Raw genomic sequence first — 8794 nt, 5'->3', positions numbered from 1 at the left:
TCGGACATGACTGAAGCGACTTAGCAGTAGCAGCAGCAGCAGTATAATGTATTCACTACTTGTGAAGTGTTATAGTGTTATTTGAAAACAGATTTGAATTAGTTATAAACATATTTTGCAAATCTAAGGTAACTATTAATGAAAGTAAAATAAGAAATATAATGGATATACTAAAAAAGAAGAGAAAATGGAATAATACAAAATGCTTGATTAAAACAAAAGAATAAAAAGGTGTAGAAGACAAAATTAGGAACAAAGAAAAAGCACTACAATAGAAAATTGTGACAAATGTGAAAGCTATTAATCCCATTACATAATAATCACTTGAATATCAATAGACTGTAGTAGCGTAGTGAAGTCACTCAGTTATGTCCTGACTCTTTGTGACCCCCTGGACTGTAGCCTACAAGGCTCCTCTGTCCATGGGATTTTCCAGGCAAGAGTACTGGAGTGGGTTACCATTTCCTTCTCCAGGGGATCATCCCAATCCTGGGATCGAACCCAGGTCTCCCACATTGTAGGCAGCCGCTTTTACTGTCTGAGCTACCAGGGAAGTCACACAACACACCAATTTAAAAAGATCATAACAACATACAAAAATCAGTATGCTTCTAAACACTAACAAGAAATTATTTTAAAAGGTAATTAAGAAAACAATCTTACTTACAACGGCATCAAAAAAATAAAATGCTTAGGAATAACTTTAACCAAGATGATGAAAGACTTGCACACTGAAAACTATAAAACACTGATGAAAGGAAGCAGACACAAATAAATGGAAACACATCTTGTGTACATGGATTGGAAGAATTCATATTTTTTAAATGTCCATATTATTCAAGATAATCTACAAGTTCAATGCAACTTTTTTCAAAATACCAATGGCATTTTTTTTTTCAGGAATAGAGAAACAATCCTAAAATTCATATAGAACCACAAAAGTCCTCAAAGACCCAAAGCAATTTTGAGCAAGAAGAACAAAACTGGAAGCCTTACACTTCTTGATTTCGAGATATCAGTATATTACAAAGCTACAGGAATCAAGCAGTATGGTAGCAGCATTAAGAAAGACATATAGACAAATGAAACAGAATTGAGAGTCCAGAAATGATAATCTCTTCTAATAAGTGATGTTGGACAAACTGGATATTCACATGCAAAAGAATGAAACTGAATCCTGTCTTATACCATATACAAAATCCAACTAAAAATGAATTCAGGACTTAAATACAAGACCCGAAACCATGAAACTCCTGGAAAAAAAGAAAAACATAGGAAAAAGGTTTTCTTGAAATTGATCTTTGTGGTTATTTCTTGGATATGACACCAACAGCTCAGACAACAGAAGTGAAAGTACACATGGGGGATTATACTAAACTAAGAAGCTCTGAGGGGCACAAGAAAAACCAACAGTGAAAGACAACCAATTCTACAGAGTGACAGAAGACATTTGCAAACCACATATCTAATAAAGGGTTAATAACTGAGCTATCAGGGAAGCCCATACAACTTAATAGCAGAATAATAATAACAACTAACTGATGCTAAAATGAGATGCCAGAATTTTGTCAAAGAAAGAGATAAACCTCTCCTTATTTACAGATGACATGATTGTCTGTTGAGAAACGCTGAAAGCATAATGCAATAAAAGCTTCCTAGAACTCATAATTATATTAAGGTTGCAGGATACAAAGTTAACATTAAAATGTCAATACTTTACAACATGCCATCAATGACAAGTAAATTTTGAAATTAAAAATACAATACTGCTTATCTTAACACCCCACAAGAGTAAATACTTAAGTATAGACCAAACAAAATATGTTTAAGATCTTTATGAAGAAAACTACAAGATTCTGGTAAAACATAAAACTAAATAAATGGAGGACTATGAGGTTTCCTGGGTGGCTCAGATGGTAAAGAATCTGCCTGCAATGCAGGAGACCCAGGTTCAATCCCTGGGTTGTGAAGATACCCTAGAGAAGGGAATGGCAATCCACTCCAGTATTCTTGCCTGGAGAATTCCAAGGACAGAAGAACCTGGTGGGTTACAGTCTACGGGGTAGCAAAGAGTAGGACATGATTGAGGGACTAACACTTTCACTTTTATCCCATGTTCATGGATATGAAGACCTAATACTGTCAAGATATCAGTTCTTTCAAACTTGATCTATATACTCTATGCAATCTCAAGGAAAATCTCAGTAAATAATTTTGTGGATTTTGACAAACTGATTCTAAAGTTTTTATGGAGAGGCAAGAGACCCAATAGCCAACACAATATTGAAGAAGAAGGACAAAGCTGGAGGACTGACACTACCCAACTTCAATACTTACTGTAAAACTATGGAAATCAAGACTGTGGTATAACCAAAAGAATAAATCAATAGAACAGAATAAAGAGCCCAGAAATAAACTCATATAAAGACAACTGATATTTGACAAAAGTAGCAAAGGTAATACAGTGGAGTAAAGATGGTTTCAGCAAATGACACTGGAACAACTGGACATCCACATGCAAATAAATGAACCCAGACCCAGACCTTACTTTTCACAAAATTAATTCAAAATGGATCACAGACAGAAATGTAAAATGCAAAGCTCCTAGACAATAACATAGGAGAAAATCTAGATAATCTTGGCTATAGTGATGACTTTTTTGGATACAAACCAAAGACAGAACCCATGAAAGAAAGAGTCAAGCTGGGCTCATTATAATTAAACTTTCTGGCTCTGCAAAACACTATGTTGAGAGAATGAGAAGACAAGCCACAGACTTGTGAGAAAATATTTGCACAAGACATACCTGAAAAGAACTATTATTCAAATTATACAAAGAACTCTTTAAACTCAACAATAAGAAAACAAACAACCTGATTTTAAAATAGGCCGAAGACCTTAATAGATCTCTCTCCAAAGAGGATAAACCGATGGCAAGTAAGCATATCAAAAGATACTCCACAACATATATCATTAGGGAAATGCACATTAAAACAACAAGATACTGCTATATACCTCCTGGAATGGTCAAAATTCAGAACACTGACAACACTAAATGCTGGTAAGAATGTGGAGCTGTGGGAACTCTCATGCCCTGCTGGTGGAATTCAAAATGGTACAGCTACTTCGGAAAATAATTTGGCAGTTTCTTACAAAACTAAATATATTTTTCTTATATGATCCAATAATTGTGCTCCTTGGTATTAACCCCCCAAAATTGAAAAGCTATGGCCACACAAGAGCTTGCACACAGATGTGTATAATACCTCTATTCATAATTGTCAAAACTTGGAAGCAACCAAGACGTCTTTCAGTGGGTGAATGGATGAGTAAACTGTGGTACGTTCAGAGGATGGAATATTATTCAGTGCTAAAAAGAAATAAGATACCAAGCCATGAAAAGACATAAAAGAAACTTAAATATATATTATTAAGTGAAAGAAAGTAAAAGTGAAAGTTGCTCACTCATGTCTGACTTTTTACGACACCTTGGACTGTATGGTCCATGGAATTCTCCAGGGCACAATATTGGTGTGGGTAGCTTTTCCCTTCTCCAGGGGATCTTCCCAACCCAGGGATTGAACCCAGGTCTCCCGCATTGTGGGCAGATTCTTTACCAGCTGAGCCACAAAGGAAGACCTAAGTGAAAGAAGCCAGTCTTAAAAGCTTATATACTGTATGATTCCAACTATGCAACACTCTGGAAAAGGAACAACTATGGAGACTCAAAAGGCCAGTGACCTTCAGGGGTCTGGGGGCAGGGAGGATGATTAGCGAGAACACAGAGGACTTATTTATTTTTCAAGTCATTTTTTTAAGCTTTAATTTTTAAATTATAAACATAGCATATGAACACATTTATTAGAAAAACTCAATCATTACCAAATATATAGCAGAAAAGTGAAAAGCCATCTGCAAATCTCAGGCTCTGCCTTATATACAGACATCAAGCAGTTTGATGGGTTTACAAGTTTTCATTTTTACAATAATTTTTTAATAGTAAATATATGCTAATAGTTCAAAATTCAAAAGTTACCAAGTAGTTAATAGGAAAAATTGTCTCTTTCCCTGTTTTCAGCAATTAAATTCCCTCCCTTGAAGAAAATCCTACTAACAGTATATATATTTGTGGGCTTTTTAAAAAACTTTTTATTTTAAAATGGGACATGACTGAACGACTGAACTGAACTGAAGGTGATCCCTGGAGAAGGCAATGGCACCCCACTCTAGTACTCTTGCCTGGAAAATCCCATGGACGGAGCAGCCTGGTAGGCTGCAGTCCATGAGGTCGCTAAGAGTCAAACACGACTGAGCGATTTCACTTTCACTTTTCACTTTCATGCATTGGAGAAGGCAATGGCACCCCACTCCAGTGTTCTTGCCTGGAGAATCCCAGGGACGGGGGAGCCTGGTGGGCTGCTGTCTATGGGGTCGCACAGAGTCGGACACGACTGAAGCAACACAGCAGCAGCAGTGATCCCTGGTGGCTCAGTGGTAAAGAACCCACCTGCCTGCCAATGTAGGAGACCCAGATTCAATCCCTGAGTCACTGAGATCCAGTGGAGGACAAAAGATCCCCTGGAAGAGGGAATGGCAACCCACTCCAGTATTCTTGCCCGGGAAATCCCACGGACAGAGAAGCCTGGCTGGTTACAGTCCATGGGGTCTCAAAAGAGTTGGACATGACTTAGCGACTAAGCAACATTTGTGGATTTTAAAAACTTTTTATTTTATATTGAAGTATAGGTAATTAACAATATTGTGTTAGTTTCAAGAGTACAGCAAAGTAGTCTTAGAGCAGTGAAACTACTCTGCAATATGCTCTAGTGGCGAACACATGTTAGGTTGTTGTTGTTGTTCAGTCCCTAAGTCATGTCTGACTCTTTGGGACCTCACGGATTATAGCTTGCCAGGCTCCTCTGTTCATGGGATTTTCCAGGCAAGAGTACTGGAGTAGTTAATCCCTGGGTCAGGAAGATCCCCTGGAGTAGGATACATGTTATGCATTTGACCAAACCCACAGAATGTACAACATCAAGAGTGAGCCCTAATATAAACTTTGGGTGATAAGGGTCTGTGAATGTAGGTATATCAAGTGTAACAGATGCGCTGTTCTGGTGGGAGATGCTAACGGTAGGAGAGGCTATGCACGTGTGGGGATAGGGGAACACCAGAAATTTATATATTTTCCTCTCAATTTTGCTGGGAACCTAAAACTGCTCTTAAAAATAAAAATATTCTATATCTTGATATGGTGATGGTTACATGAGTGTATGTACTTGCCAAAATGCCACTTTAAACATGGAGAAGGAAATGGCAACCCACTCCAGTATTCTTGCCTGGAGAATCCCATGCAGGCTATAGTCCATGGGGTAGCAAAGAGTCGGACACAACTGAAGCAACTTGGCAGGCACACATGCACGTACTTTAAGTGAGGACACTTTTTCTTTTATGTAAATTATATTTAATAAAGTCCATTCTTGATGAGATGACAGATTACACTGGCCTCTGTCTGCAGAACAAAGTAAAGGATAATTTTAAAAAAACTGCAGTAGGAGGATAGGTGAGAGATAAAATCATTCAAACTCTGGCCATGGAAACAGAGTATATTTAGAGGTAAAATCAGCAAGACGTGGTGACTAGCTGAGGGTGAGTGACAGACGTGTCAAGGACAATTCCCAGCTGTCTAACCCGAGTGATCAGGTAGAGAGTGGTGGGTGGGCTGTTCTCGCTGAGCTCAGGAGCTGCAGGGGAGAAGCAGACTGGGCTGGAAAATCACAGCTTCTGTTTTGGATTAGATGGATATGATGGGCCTGTGAGCCATCTCCAAAGATGTTGATTCCGTGAGGCTGAATGCAACAGAGCCTCTTGTCTCAGGAGAAATTGAGATTCACGATATAAGACATAAGAAGACCAGACCCCATGGAAATACCCTAGGCTCTTACTGGCTGGGAGCCCCTTTGGAGCGAGGTAGTCTCTCCCTTCTCTTGGTTTTTCTGTCATCTCGGATGGATGAGCAAGCTGACCTTTCTGAGTCATTTGGCAAATTCCAACAGCATCCTCATCTGACACTCTCTGGCCTCCAATGGGCAAGATCTGAAGACAAGCTTCGTTTGGATTGGAGAAAAGCGTAGTGGAATTCTAACACTTAGAAAGCCAGGGAAAAGAAGGCTAAGGCCCAGATACCTACTCTAGCAGATAAAAAGCATATGCTGAGCCTCTAGCAAACTTCACTTCTACAAATAACACCACCGCCTTGGGGAACAGCAGAGACATTTGACCAGGCGGCAGCTGTGCAGAGAGTGCTATTTAAAGACACAGCTTTTGCAGCCCAAGGACTCTGGGCTTAAGATTTGATTGGAAGGCGGAGAGAAGACTGAATAAAGAACCAGATTTGGGGAAAAACATCACCAGGTGGTTGGCTGCTGATATGAACTCTGAATATGTTAAATGAGCTCATTTTAATAAAATCATGTCTATCCATCTCTTTCTGAGTAAATTAAATGTATTAATTCACAGAAAGCACTCGGAACAGTGTCCAGCTCATGGTGCTTATTGAAAGGAAACTGTCCTTATTACCATCATTATCTCCCCATCTACCTACCTACATATATTCGCTCAGAGATGGAGAAATACTCATCTATAATGATATGTTACTGTTAAGTGGTAGGATTTAGAGTGATTCTGTTTCTAACTCTCTTCTTTATATGTTTCTGTAATCCTTGAACTCTTTATAACAAACACATATATTTTGTAAAACCCACAAGTCATTATTCTGGGGGTGGAGGGAAGTGAAGGCTCTGGAGTCAGACTTCCTAGGTTTTAATCTCAACTCCACTGATTAATCGCTGTGTAACCTTGAGCAAATTATTTAGCTCCTCTGAGTCTGGTTTCTCCTCTATAAAAGGAGGTAATGATATTAGTTACCTCATTTGGTGGCTATGGGAATGAAATGAGATAATCTAGGTAGAACTTGGCATGGTACCTGGCAGCAAATAAGAGGGAGATAAATAATGACTGTTATTACCAGTGGTAGAAGTGGTCCTGCCTGTGTTATTTCCTTCTGGGGCAAGGCAGATGTTCTACTTACCTCAGTGTTCTTGGCCTGAAGTAGTCATTCTGGAGACAGTTGGCAGTTTAACTAGGGCCACCTCAGGCATCGGCCTGGGAACATTTTCTGTCAAGGTAGAAAGGAGAGTGAAGAGACCTCAAGCACCTTTCCCTTCATGGTCAAGAGCTATGTCTTTTCTGGTGATTGAGAAGTACAAGTTATTTCTCCAAAACTCTTGAGACTCTCCCAAGAGAGGAGGTCCTGAGAGAATCCACCTTTGGTTTCATATTCTCCCATATGATGGCTGGCCAGAAGCCAGGAACACTGCTCTCCATCACTTTATGCTCTTCTTCATGGGCTATAGGCAAGTCATTTTCATGAGAATTTCTAATAATATAAAACCTCAAGGGAACAATTATGGGGGAACTGCTGCCATTTTCCATTGACTGTGTGTGAGTATGTTGGGGAATTGCGTTCATTGTTATGTCTAAAGCAATCCTTCAATATACAGATGACCAATGGGCGCATGAATTCCAGCTGATCTATTTAAAATCCTAAATGATGATGCTGTTAAAGTGCTGCACTCAATATGTCAGCAAATTTGGAAAACTCAGCAATGACCACAGGACTAAAAAGGTCAGTTTCCATTTCAATCTCAAAGAAAGGCAGTGCCAAAGAATGTTCAAACTGTCATACAATTGTGCTCATTACACATGCTAGCAGGGTTATGCTCAAAATCCTTCAAGCTAGGCTTCAACAATATGTGAACCGAGAATCCAGATGTACAAACTGGATTTAGAAAAGGCAGAAGAACCAGAGATCAAATTGCCAGCACCTATCGGATCATAGCAAAACCAATGGAATTCCAAAAACAACATCTACTTTTGCTTCACTGAATACTCAAAAGCCTTTAATTGGGTGGATCATGGCAAACTGTGGAAAATTCTTAAAGAGATGAGAACACCAGACTATTTCACCTGCCTCCTAAGAGACCTGTATGCAGGACAAGAACCAACAGTTAGAACTGGACGTGGAACAACAGACTCGTTCAAAATTGGGAAAGGAGTATGTCAAGGCTGTATATTGTCACCTCCCTTATTTAACATATATGCAGTCAGTCAGTCAGTCAGTTCAGTCCCTCAGTTGTGTCCAACTCTTTGCGACCCCATGAATTGCAGCACACCAGGCCTCCCTGTCCATCACCAATTCCCAGAGTTCACTCAAACTCACGTCCATCGAGTCAGTGATGCCATCCAGCCAACTCATCCTCTGTCATCCCCTTCTCCTCCTGCCCCCAATCCCTCCCAGCATCAGGGTCTTTTCCAATGAGTCAACTCTTCCCATGAGGTGGCCAAAGTACTGGAGTTTCAGCTTTAGCATCATTCCTTCCAAAGAACATCCAGGACTGATCTCCTTTAGAATGGACTGGTTGGATCGAGTCTTCTCCAACACCACAGTTCAAAAGCATCAATTCTTCGGGGCTCAGCTTTCTTCACAGTCCAACACTCACATCCATATATGACCACTGGAAAAACCACAGCCTTGACTAGAGGGACCTTTGTTGGCAAAGTAATGTCTCTGCTTTTGAATATGCTATCTAGGTTGGTCATAACTTTCCTTCCAAGGAGTGTCTTTTAATTTCATATACAGAGTACATTATGCAAAATGCCGGGCTGGATGAATCACAAGCTGGAATCAAGATTGCTGGGAGAAATATCAACAACCTCAGATATGCAGATGATA

The sequence above is a fragment of the Ovis canadensis genome, chromosome 2 (genome assembly GCF_042477335.2).
Source record: "Ovis canadensis isolate MfBH-ARS-UI-01 breed Bighorn chromosome 2, ARS-UI_OviCan_v2, whole genome shotgun sequence".
Classification (NCBI taxonomy): domain Eukaryota; kingdom Metazoa; phylum Chordata; class Mammalia; order Artiodactyla; family Bovidae; genus Ovis; species Ovis canadensis.
This window is presented reverse-complemented; position numbering follows the sequence as displayed.